The sequence below is a fragment of the Cnephaeus nilssonii genome (genome assembly GCF_951640355.1).
Source record: "Cnephaeus nilssonii genome assembly, chromosome: 2".
NCBI lineage: Eukaryota > Metazoa > Chordata > Mammalia > Chiroptera > Vespertilionidae > Cnephaeus > Cnephaeus nilssonii.
In genome coordinates, this window is record NC_137073.1 from 38409862 (window position 1) to 38422866 (window position 13005).

General features: G+C 37.3%; 1 pseudogene across 1 annotated transcript; it reads left to right on the forward strand.

Annotated features, from left to right (window-relative positions):
* Positions 1 to 11447: 11447 nt before the first annotated feature.
* On the forward strand, positions 11448 to 12471 carry LOC307109817 (26S proteasome non-ATPase regulatory subunit 7-like; annotated as a pseudogene). Its single transcript has one exon. The product of its transcript is annotated as a 26S proteasome non-ATPase regulatory subunit 7-like (transcript).
* Positions 12472 to 13005: the final 534 nt, after the last annotated feature.

Genomic DNA, 13005 nt, shown 5'->3' on the forward strand with positions numbered 1-13005 from the left:
CATGGCATATCTGGTCATTCTGAAAGTCACCAAATGGAGAAGGAAGAGGTAAAACTCTGATTGCCCCTACTTAGATCTGCATCACTCCTCAGGGAAAATCCTGGACAGCATTTCTCTTATGTGGAATGATTAAGTATAAATGCTCTGTGAATGAGGACTGGAGCTACTCTTAGTGGACCGGTCCCCAGCCTTCTATGGAGGTGTAATTCTGTTGAACTTTCTATTGACAACAGTCATTCCCCTCGTATTTGTGGCTCATGTCTACAAGTAAAATAATCTATCAACTCCTCCATAGGAGGCATCATAAGTTTTATTTCTTTTGAATTGCCAAGGCTGAGAACTCTCTTAGCCTTTCACACATATTTCTGGACTTCTCTTAATTAATCAAAATAAGATAGTAAAAATTGGTAATATGAATAGGGAATCTGACTTTGGGCAGAAGATGAAGCAACTGCTCTGTTTTTTGTTGTTTTTGTGTGTTTTTTTTAAACAGAATGTGTAGCTGTCACTCAAATGTGGCTTGACCAGGGTAATATTGCAAATGAGGTGGTATGTTCCCCCTTCTCAATCCATCTCCCCAATCTGGGATCTTCCTCCATCCCATTTCAGTCTACCTCTAACTCTCACCTTTCAAATTCTTGTGTTGTCACATTCCTTTGTTTGAGAAAATAATATTTGTTTGATAAAAAGATTAACTTGTTTTGTTCACTGCTTGAATTCATTGTTTTGTGAAAATATGGTGCCTTACTAAACTTAATGAATGTGTGAATAAAATCCCTAGAGGGTGTTATTAAATGTTTCCTCTAACTTGCATAATAAAAAACATTTAAATAAGCAGAAGAAAATAATGCTATTCCCCTTCCAAAGGAATCCTTTGAGACGGCATTTAATGTGGAGAAGGCAGACGTCAAGGAGTCAAGGAGGTGGAGACAATGTGGAATGGGAACAGAGGCTTTCTTTTCCCCAAAAATGAAAATTTCTAGATCCCTGATGATGCCTCATAAGCAAAGGGCCAAATGAGACATTTGTGGATCAATTCCTTGCATTAGGAGAAGGCTTAAAGTTTTTAATCTTTCACCCACATTAACACAGAATTGGTGAGTGGGTATTGTTATTCTAGAGGAGGAAACAGAGGCGCCCTCGGATCCTCTGGAGGCAGAATGAGTGTGCCTTATACAAGCCCCAGCCTTCCCCAAGAAACATTTCCTAGGGGGATTGTGCATCCCAGCATCAAGAAGTAAGATATTATCTCTTTTTATCTATCAGAGAATCTACACAAGCCAGGACATACATAAGGAGATCCTTAAATCTATACAAATACAAGTTCAGGCAAATAAGTTAGTGTAGAATTTCTAATCCTTATTGTGAAATCAAACCAGAGGAGCGACCTTAGAATCCTGGTGCTAAAGGAAGGGAGTTAATTCTTTAAAATAACAAGCACAGGTACAAGCGCTGTCATCAACCTTCTTTGTCAAAAATAAACAAACCTGAGACCAAGGCTCCTTTCGGCAATTCTAAAACCCCCGTGTTGCCATACAGTATGTGATAATATTATATAGGAATTTCAAAATCAATATTTGATCTCTGTGCTTTAAGATACAGCATGTTAAAGTTACATTTCTATACACCGAAAAGTCTACATTGTAAAGTAAGGAGAGAGAATATGCCACAGAGGGAGTCTCCTTGTGAGACAGTTTAGTACAATGGAGGTGGTACAGCTATGGGTGTAGTCAAAGTGTCGGTCAGGCCTGTGGTCTCATCTGAAGACGCACCTGGGAGAAGATCTGTCCCCAAGCCCACACGGTTGTTGATAGGATTCGCTTCCTCAGCATCAGTTCTTTGTTGGCTCTTGGCCAGAGTGTCCCCTTGGCTCCTTGTCGGGTAGGTCTCTACAACTCGGCAGCTTGTTTCATCAAATCAGGCAGCCCAGAAGGCAATAGGGAGAATCTGCTCACAAGATGGAAGTCTCAGTGTTTAATAACCTAATCATGGAAGTGGAATCCCCCCTCCCGCCCGTTTTGCCATATTTTATTGGCAGGACGAAGAAGAGAGTCACAGGGCTAGCTCACACTCAAGCGGAGAAAATTTCAGAAGGTTGTGAATACCAGATGCTGGGATCATTGGAGACCATCCTAAGGGCTGCCTACTATACTAATGCATTTCAAAAATCACCCAGATAATGACTTAAATATTTACAGAGGTAAAAAAATATACTTTTGACAAATAATAAGAAAAAATAATGCCTAATAGCCATTTTAACAACCTCACCTTAAAATATATTATAAAACTCCAAACAAAGATGTAAAATAGCTACATAAAAAAGATATGCATTTGAAACAATAAATTATCTTTATGTGTCAAGTTTAAAAAGATTAAATATTTAATTGATAATCCTCGTTGGCAAGGATAAACAGATACTTTATAATCTGCCTGTGAGATTAAACTCATCTGAAGGCAATCTGGTAACATCAAGATTTACATACCTTTTGACTTATCAATAGTACTTCTGGGTACTTATTTTACAGAAATCATTAAACCAATGTATAAAGATTTATGTACCAGGCTGTTTGTTGCAGTGATATGTATACTTCTAAAAAATAATGGAGATGATTTAAAAGTCCATCAGGAAGGATCAGCTAAATAAAATATGTTAATACAACCACATAATAAAATATATTGCAACTGTTAAAGATGGTTCATATATAATTTATAATCATGGAACTATGTCTATGATATATTTCTAAACTAAAAGGGCAGATTATAAAAACTCTTCCATCTTGTGACAGGCAGAATTATTTATGTAGAAGTATATATGTGTGTGCTGGTGTCATCCATTGCGACACAGGGAAAAAACCTGAAAGAATATCGATCAAAATATTAATAGTTGTTTATCTTTGAGTTGTGGGGTTATGGATGATCTTTATTTTCTTTTTCATACTTTCCTATATTTTTCCTTTTTTTTTTTTTTACTTTGAGCATATTTACATTGTATAATGAAACAAAGCAATAGGACTGTTTTCAAAATAATATTTAATACACTTTCCTCCTATAACCCTATATAGGAATGTTCTAAGCTTTTATCATATGTTAATCAAAACCACATAGCATCATGAGATCCTTTCATTCTGAATGTAATAGCTACTTCTATTGATACATGAATATGTTCCAAGCTTCTTGGAAACATATACTTACTTAAAAAAACAACAACACACACCTCAAATTCTCTATACACACAAATACCATCAATCAAAAGGGAACTAGAAATTAACTGTCAGGTTTCTCCTTAGCCTGGCTATTCTGGAAGAATAACTCACCGAGGGACCAGGAATTACGATTTTGATGAGTTAAATAAGAAAATAAATCTTTGGTTGCTACAGCTAATTATTCACTCATCACTTATTCTTCATACCCTCAACATATTTTTAGTATCTACTATGTATCAGACATTCTAAGCAGTGCTGGGAATGCAATAGTAAATCAGAAACACACTGTGCCTGCTCTTACAGCCTCATGACAACAAAGCAAAGAATTCACTGGGGAAGATGTCTTCAAAGTCCAGAATTCCCCAACCCCCAATTCATGAATCAGGAAGTAGATTTTTACCTTCCCTTCTTTACCTATATATATTTTTTGACAGCAAACTCAAACACATTTCTTTCTTCCATCCTGTAGGCAGAATTCTAAGATAGCCCCACAATTTTGCCCCCTGATGTTACTCCCATGATTGTGTTTTGTTATAAAAGGGATTTTGCAGATATAGTTAAGGTTATTCTAATTCATTGACTTCAAGATAGAAAAATGATCTGCATAGCCTAACCTAATCAGCATAAACCCTTTAAAAGCAGAACATATTTTTCCAGATAGTCGCGGAAGAGAAAGTCCGAGAGATTCAAAATGTGAGAGAGGAAGGCTCTCTGTTGCTGAAATAGAAGGCGCCATGGGGCAAGGACCTCAGAGCATTCTCTAGGAGCTGAGAGCAGTTTGTCACAAGAAAATGGGACTTCAGTCCTACAACCTCAGGGAACTGAATTCGGCCAATAGTACAGGAACGAGTTTGTAAGAGAACACCCCAAGCTTCAGGTGCAAATGCAGAGCTGCCACCTTGATTTTAGCCGTCAGCAGAGAACCTAGTCATGCCATCTAGACTTCTAGATTAGAGAACTGTGAGATAATAAAGGGATATTATTTAAAGCTACCAAGTTTGGGGTCATTGGTTACACAGCAATTTTTCATTTGTATGTTATTCCTGGGAACTAGTTAATACACTACAGTATAACTTTAACTGAGATCCATAGATTTCAACTACCCTCCTTATTGTTCACATGGTGAAATAGAGGGCCAAGATTTCTAGCCCTAGTGGATTTTTTCCTTTTTTGATTAATTGAATTATGTTTTAGTTTCAAACAATCTCAAACTTGTAGAAAAGTTGGAAGGTGTGTTGTTTTTTTTCTTAACCATGTGGGTACATATATTGCTGATGTGTTGCCCAATGATACTTTAGTGCATTTCTTATAAACAAAGACATTCCCCTGCATATTTACAATACAGTCATTGAAATCAGGAACTTTACATCAATTCCTCTCTCAGATCCCATTCCATTTTCACAAAGTATCCAGACAATTTCCTTTATAGCAGGAGATCCAGTTTGGAGTTACATACTGTGTTTAGTTGTCATGCCTCTTTAATCTCCTTCCACTTGGAACAATTTATCATTCTCTCCTTGGCTTTCATCATCTTGAAACTTGAGGATTACAGGCCAGTTATTTTGGATAATGTCCCTCAATTTGGATTGGTCTATAAGTATGATAGTTGTTCATTTTGGCAAAAATACTAAAGAAATAATATTGTGTTCTTCTCATTGATTACTATAAAATAGCACATAATTTCAATTTTTATGATTACTAATCATGTTAACTTTGATTACTTAAGTTGGTGTCTGCCAAGGTTCTCCATTGTAAAGTATTCTTTTTCCCTTTGTGATTAACAAATACTTTATTGGAAAGTAAGAAACTATGTAAATATCTCATTCCTCACCAACTTTAAATTTATTCATGCATATATATCAGTATGGACTTGTTTCCTGTGTTATTCAATGCTTCGTAATATACTATTATCATTATTTATTTTAATATTCCAATTGCCAAGAATTTGGTCAAAGGGAACTTCATAATGCTGGCTTTGCCTCAGCATTATTTTGACAATACCCTCTACTCTTAGAGCACTTTCTTACTTTATGACACAGCAAGATGTCCTGAGTTCATTGTGTCCTTTCTCTTCCCCAGCCCTGGAACTGGCCATTTTTCCAGAGAGTCCTGTTTTTTTTTTGTTAGTGAAAAATGGTATTTAGAAACCAAGATCCAGACACTTTTAGGATTGTTCCTGCTTCCAATCACACTGGGCTTTTTTTTAAAAAAACTTTTCCAAAACACCATGCTCTCTCCTGCCTAAGGCTTTTGTATACGTTGTTCCCTCTACCTAGAACGCTCTTCCCTCCTCCCCACAGTGAACTCTTCCTACTCATCCTTCAGATCTCAGCTTAAATCTTGCTTCTTCAAGGAAACCTTCTATCAGTGCCCAGACTGGTTGAGGTCTCCCGTCTCATGTTCCTTTAGATAAGTTTATAATATAGTAATCAGTTGGTAGCATATGTTCCCTCTTCATTAGACTGACAATCTCTGAAGGACAAAGGCTGTCTGTTTTTATCAACATGGTATCACTGGTGCCTAGCACTGTGCCTGGCACATAGTAGTGTGAGTGGGTGAGTGAGTGAATGAATGAGTGAAGAAACAAATTAATGAACAAAGTCAGAACTCTATCCCAGAGCTTTCCTAGTTAGTCAACAGTGGACACTTAAAACTTTTAAAGGTTAACTCACTGAAATAGTACTCACTAAATTCTCAGACATAAAGGCACAATTTCATTCTTTCTGACAAAACCCTGAGTTTTACACACTGGATCAAATAATTTTCCACATTATTTCATCTTGGAATGGATCCATGCAAAAATGGAAAACCAAGTATTCTCTGAAAAGGTTTGCCATTATTGATTTAATCACTTGGTTTTATTCTTCATTGGATTTATTATATTCTAAGTAACTTTCCTAAGTTGCTAAGAAAACAAAACGCTGTGGAAGAATATTTAATTTGATTGCATAATACTAAATCTTCACCACCTCCTGAGTTCCTAATTAAACCTTGTATTTTTTTTTCACGGCGTCTTGTCCTTGAATGTGTGCTGCTCTGAAAGTCTCAGAAATGGAATTTCTGGTAAATAAAATCCAGAGACTTGCTTTGAAATGTGGAAGCCTAATCGTTATACCATTGTCTCTACAGGAAGGTCAAACATACAGTTGTCTTCTTGGCCTCGTGCTTTTATGGTTTTCCTCTGGTTTTGAGTCAGACCTAGATGCAACAAAGACGCACCTCTGGTTTCTGTCTCTCCCCAGAAGTAACTCCAATAACCGTCCCTGGGAATGATGTCAGACTTTCTGGCATCCTTTGAAGCTTGTGATTATTGAATTCCGTTGACTTGCTAGAAGGAAAGTGGGGTCAGAAGGGCAGGCCTAAAACAGTTATAGTTCTTTTAGTCCTAAGAGATACATTAGGAGAGGTTTCAAAAAGCTTTTTCTCATTTTATATTTTCTCAAATGGGCTTCTGAGACATTTGGTAATTTGTCTTCCAGTCATTTTATGTTACGTAGTGTTTATGATAAAAACAGAGGATCTCATCACAACCTATACAATGAGAAACCAATGTTTCCTTTTCCCTGACTTGTATGGCAGTTTTGTTTTCTTCCATTCTAAGATATCTGGCAAAGTGAAGACTTGATTGAAAGAAATTACCTGTGGTTCCATTCAAATGAGATGAGAAATGCAGACCACCACTCAGGTGAACTGGGGATCTGTCCTTTGTTCTTCTGTGGCTGCAGTGAGGGGAAGAGTCTTGGCCATATTAAGGCTCCTGCAACTTAATATTTAATACTTCCCACCAAAGAATCTAACCAGTATTCATAAATTCAAGAAAAATCTCTCTATTCTTTAGCCCCCTTCCAGTGGCATATTTTCCTTATTCGCATAGTCATGTATCAGGTGGTGTAACATTCACTCATGACCCATTTAATGTGGTCCTAAAGAATTGTTATTAGCATGTCACATCTCAAAAGTAATTGCGATGGATGCAATTCATGGATGTTATTAGTTAACTAGAACTCGTTACCTATACTGAGAACATCATTATGTGGGCTTTGTTAAATGAACTAAAATATCTTGACCAGGGCCCAACTGAGTATCCAGAGAATCAAAGGCAAAGCATCAAAGCAAGCTTACAAAAAATCCTCTAATGAGAACGCTGTGTAAAAATACATAGTTCAGCTTTGAAGAAAAAAGAAAAAAGCTGAGCAATTAGGCTCTAACGCTTTTTAAACAGAGATACATTTTAGTTGTTGGATCACGTTAGAAGTTTAGAAGGGAGATTAACAATTTATGTGAGATTTGTAGCAAAGGGAAAAGAGGGATTCTGCATTCAGTAATGGCCCAGAAGGTGGGACTGCGGAAGAGCAGTTCTTTCCTTAGGACTGTGTTTTATTTGTCAAAATGAATGTAGGGCAGCAAGGCATTCCTAGTGTTTAGTAATACTCTCCCAGGTCAGCAGAGCACCCTGTGTGCCAGACATTAGCAGAGCAGAGCATGCTGACAAGAACAGAGGTGCTGGGGATAGTTGTGCCCGGTCAAATGCCAGTCTCTGGCCATGAGGAATGTTGGGTGAGGCTCTGTTAAGTTATCCAAAGAATTATTAGATATCTGGAATATTTGTCTGTGTAGAGACCCTCTTCCACATCCTACAGAAAGCTATTTAAATTTAAATCCTACCAACGCCATATTTCTGGGAGGAATCTAAACATCTCTATTTACCTACCAGGGCAGAGGAGTAGGGACGATGTTATGATAGTAAGTGCGTACATTTCTGGTATAAATGTTTGTTTGCCTCGACTTGTCAACATCTCAGTAGTTTCTCTATCCTCCCACGTGGAGTCAGATGATATCCAGTGAACATCGCCTCCCTTGGAGGCTAGTGTTTATCTTCCGAGTGCTAACATTCAAACGAAGCTCTTGATTCAGGCAACAGTGAGCCAGGGGGTTTCTGAGCATTTCTCTTCTTCTAGAGTCTTCCATAAGGGAAATTACCTTACAAATCACTGGGCTACTTTTTCAACATAAATCACAAGTGTCTTCCTGGCCAGAAGTAAAAGAGCAAATATATTTAAAATTAAAATTAAATTTATTCATATATCTATTGTCCTTTTAACTTTTAGGCATGGTTATGAAATACTTTTAAAATTTAAAAAATAGTAAGTTTTTAAAAGTATGTACAAAAATGAAACCATTTAGAGAGTCTATAAGATGCCTGAAAAAGTTCTTATTTCAATTATAGTTCTTTCTTACATAAAAATTAAATTACTTTATAGAATTAAGAACTGAAATTTGTAAGTTCAGTGGAGACAGGGATCATTGTAACTTTAATACCCAGCAAGTAGTAAGTGGTTAATATTCATTTGTTGAATGAATTAATAGAAGAATGGAATATTGACAAAGTCTTATTAGTAAGATATAAATAATAATACAATTATATAATTCTTTTTATAATTAAACATGATTTTGATTTATCTAGTAAATTTTTAGTGATTTTATCTTTATCTACAAGAAAGACATTCTAGGAAACTATTATTATATTTGATATTGATAATATATCTAATTGTTTTTCTAATCTCTGTATTTGTTCTGTTCTGGCCTTTCTTTTCTTTATTAAACATATTTTCAGACTCATCTCTGTTAAAGAGAACTTTATAATGGTGAGGACAACTGACTCTGAAAACTACATAAAATGCTGAAAAATAGCAATGGCAAATGCACAAAGCAAACCAGACTGTTTGCTTGGCAATTTTAAAACTTGTCATATCTATGATCATTATTTCATTGTAAATTGTATGATAAAAATTTAGAAAATTAGGTTTATTAATTTTTATTTTTCAAAAGCCTTTTATGTCTCTAGAAAATAGAAGTTAAACTGTTGTAAAGACTCAGAAAATAAATTAGAACAGTTCTTAGACTTTCGTATTTTTTTAAATCAGTATAGAACAATGAATCAATATTTATCATCTACTATCTACCAACACTGTGCTAAAGATTTCACAGTATGTAGAGTAGAGTATATTCAAGTAACATATTTCTTATAGGGCAAAAAAAAAATGTAACTGACAATTATGAAACAAATAACAACTCAAAATTAAGTCTTAGCTAATTAGGAAAAAAAAAGATGCTTGGGAAAGATGTCATGAGGTGGTTGAATCTGACCTTATGTCTTACAGATATGATCCAGGAAAATGAAAGGAGGTGTGGCACATTAGACAGAAGGAACTTGACAACAGAGAGGGGAATGCACATGGCATGAGTGAAATCAGAATACTGGCCCAGGGAGAACTGGTGGTGCTTTATCAGAAAAGTGTATGGGATACGGGAACCCCTTCTAGAGCATGCTATCATCTATTTATTGTTAGCAGAGTTGCGAATGGAAGGAAAGATTTCTATTGGAAGCCAAGTTAAACCTTAACAACATTCACTTATCAGGGAAGTAATTTGAAATATTAATTTTTTTCTTTCCTTCTGTGCCCATTATGGGTCTTGACATATGGGCTGTCATTCACCTAGGACCAGTTCTCTGATGAGGCTGGAGAGCAAAGACTCTGAATTCTTGGCTTCTAAATTCAAAAGCCTCAATGCAAGTGTAGTGTATGATTTCAAAAAGATTTGAAAGAAAAAGCAATATGGCAAAATATATCCACACTTCTACCCCAGCTCTCAGACCACAAAACCATTTAAGCTGTGTAGGAAATGGGAGCAAATTTGGAAGAGAATCAAAAACCTATAGACTTTTCCTTTGTGCCCTGACCCTGACTCTCCTCCATCATTCTCCCCACAGTGAAGGTGGGGAAAGATACAATAGAATTGTCATTTAAATTTTGGTTTCTGGTAACAAAAGAGACACATCTCTTGCACCCTGGGTGAGACTCAATGAAAGAGCAACCTTCCTAGGGAAGTCCCTGGCACCATCATGATGAAACAAAATACCTCACTGGTTCAGTCTAAACTCCAGTTAGTGATCAAGCCAATGTTCTTCATGAAAATAGAATTGCTGATAATAGAGCAGAGATGGATAAGAGACAGTGTTAGGGACACAGTGAGATCCTTTCAGCATCCCTGAACCCTGAATCTCAAGATGTGGGGAGATAACTAGGACATGGAAAAGAAGACCAAAAGATTGGGCCAATGAAAATGCAGCATGACAACCAGAGAACATGGCAACTCACAAACTTCTAAATTGGTAAACCCTGGGGAGATGCTGATGGCCAAACTCTGATTAACATTTTGTTAGGTGAAAAACATGATGTGTGCCTGAAAATCAAAGCAGATTTGTTAATGCTCAAAGATATCTGCATAGGATCAAACACATCAAAATAAGAAGCAAATGGCTTCTTTCCCAATACTATTGAATGGCTTATGAGCAAGATTCTTTAACAGCCTACCCCATTCCTCCAATTTAGACTCAAATACAGGGAGAAAAGCCAAAGATAAAGTTTCATCCAAAATGTGTCCTGGTTATAAACTAAGAGTGCCTGAGAAATTACGTATTTTCACAGAATATACCTAGACTAAATTATGATTATGTTCGAGCCAGAAAATGTATTTTGATTATAGAAAATAGTGTTACATTTTTGAACTTCAGTCCATGCCCTTGAAATGCAAGCCTGCTAAATTCATCACGCTCCCCTTTGGCTTTCTCCACCCACACACCCTTCAGGGGACCAAGGCTCAGAGTTATCTAACCCAAATTATCAATAGTGCCGCTGTTGAGAAACCCTGCTGTAGCTAATTTCTCTTCATTTCCTGAGTGATAAAATGAACATATTAGTTCCATTTCTACCTGTGGGTGGAGAGACAAGAAATAGTCTTTCTGGATCCAGCCAAATATCTGTATTGTCTGAATGGAACCCTGAAACATCCAAGGTCATCAACCTATAACTCTTGCCCTTAACTCATAGAATATTCACAAATTGTCATGAAAGTTCTTTTGACTTTTTTCTTTTATCTGTACTGTTATCTAGTGTCTTTGTGCGATACCTCTGCCCAAAATACTAGTCTGCTTAGATGTGGCCTACCATCACCATCACCATCAGCATGCTATAAACAAAGCCTGTCTTTAATTGAATGCTTACTATGTGTCATACTCTTGATATGCAACTCTTCATTTAATCTGTACAACAATTTTGAGGTAGGTTTTATTACGCTAAGACTAAGGGTCATAATTAATAGTTATCAGGAGTGTCCCTGCGCTGTGGCTGCCTGTGTTTGCGGGTCGCAGAGAGCGGAACCTGGCTGGCGGGGTGTGTCACGATGCTGGAGCTGACGGTGCAGAAGGTGGTGGTCCACCCCTGGTGCTGCTCAGTGTGGTGGATCATTTTAACCGAATAGGTAAGGTTGAAAACCAGAAGCGTGTTGTTGGTGTGCTTTTGGGGTCATGGCAAAAGAAAGTACTGGATGTATCCAACAGTTTTGCAGTCCCTTTTGATGAAGATGACAAAGATGATTCCGTCTGGTTTTTAGACCATGATTATTTGGAAAACATGTATGGAATGTTTAAGAAGGTCAATGCCAGAGGAAGAATAGTTGGATGGTACCACATAGGCCCTAAACTACACAAGAATGACATCGCCATCAATGAACTCATGCAAAGATACTGCCCTAACTATTAGTCACCATTGATGTGAAACCAAAGGACCTGGGACTGCCCACAGAAGCATATATTTCAGTGGAAGAAGTTCATGATGGAACTCCAACTTCAAAAACATTTGAGCACGTGACCAGTGAAATTGGAGCAGAGGAAGCTGAAGAAGTTGGGGTTGAACACTTGTTACGAGACATCAAAGACACTACTGTGATCACAAACCAGGCGCATGGTTTGAAGGGACTGAACTCCAAACTTCTGGATATCAATGGCTACCTGGAGAAAGTAGCTACAGGCAAGCTTCCCATCAACCACCAAATCATCTACCAGCTGCAGGATGTCTTCATCCTGCTGCCAGATGTTAGCCTGCAGGAGTTAGTCAAGGCCTTTTACCTAAAGACCAAAGACCAGATGGTTGTGGTGTATTTGGCCTCCCTGATCCGTTCAGTGGTTGCCCTGCACAACCTCATCAACAAGATTGCCAACCGGGATGCAGCGAAGAAAGAAGGGCAGGAAAAAGAAGAGAGCATAAAGGATAGAAAAGATGACAAAGAGAAAGATAAGGGAAAGAGTGATATAAATAAGAGAAAAAGAAGAAACAATAAAACATGTAGCTTTTTAATTTGTAAATTAAAATCTTATAAACTAACTTGTGTGCCACCAGAGGGTTCTTTTCACTTAAGTGCTGGTTAAAAAGCTGTATTGGTAAGAGCTCTTCGCCCCAGGTCACTCTTGCTGTGACATTACATGGAAGTGAATGGAGAGAGGGACTGATCTCGTACCTAAACTGCAGCATAGGACACTGTGAATTGGGATTATGACAGCTCAGGCTTCAGAGTGTGTGACAAAAGTAAACAACACTTTTGGTGCTCTTCATTCTTTTATCTCTAAAACCAGGAGTTGAATTTTCCCCATCTCAAAAGACTCTTGGGATCTGTTTCTGGCAGTTTGCAAAATTGCTTAGTGGAATGTATGAATTCCAAAAGTGCTCTGCCTCGAACACCTCTGAGTTCTGACCCTTCTGAACTCCGTTGAGAATACCACACCACGGGACACTTGGACCTTGAGCTCTGGCATTCTTGGGGCTTGGGATCCAGCTCCATGTATTGTTTACCTTAAAGACAATTAAATGGCTTGGTTTAAAAAAAAATAGAATTAATAGTTACCATTCCAAAGCTCATATCCAAAAGGGGCATAGCCAAATTTGATGATAAAATTGTTCTAATG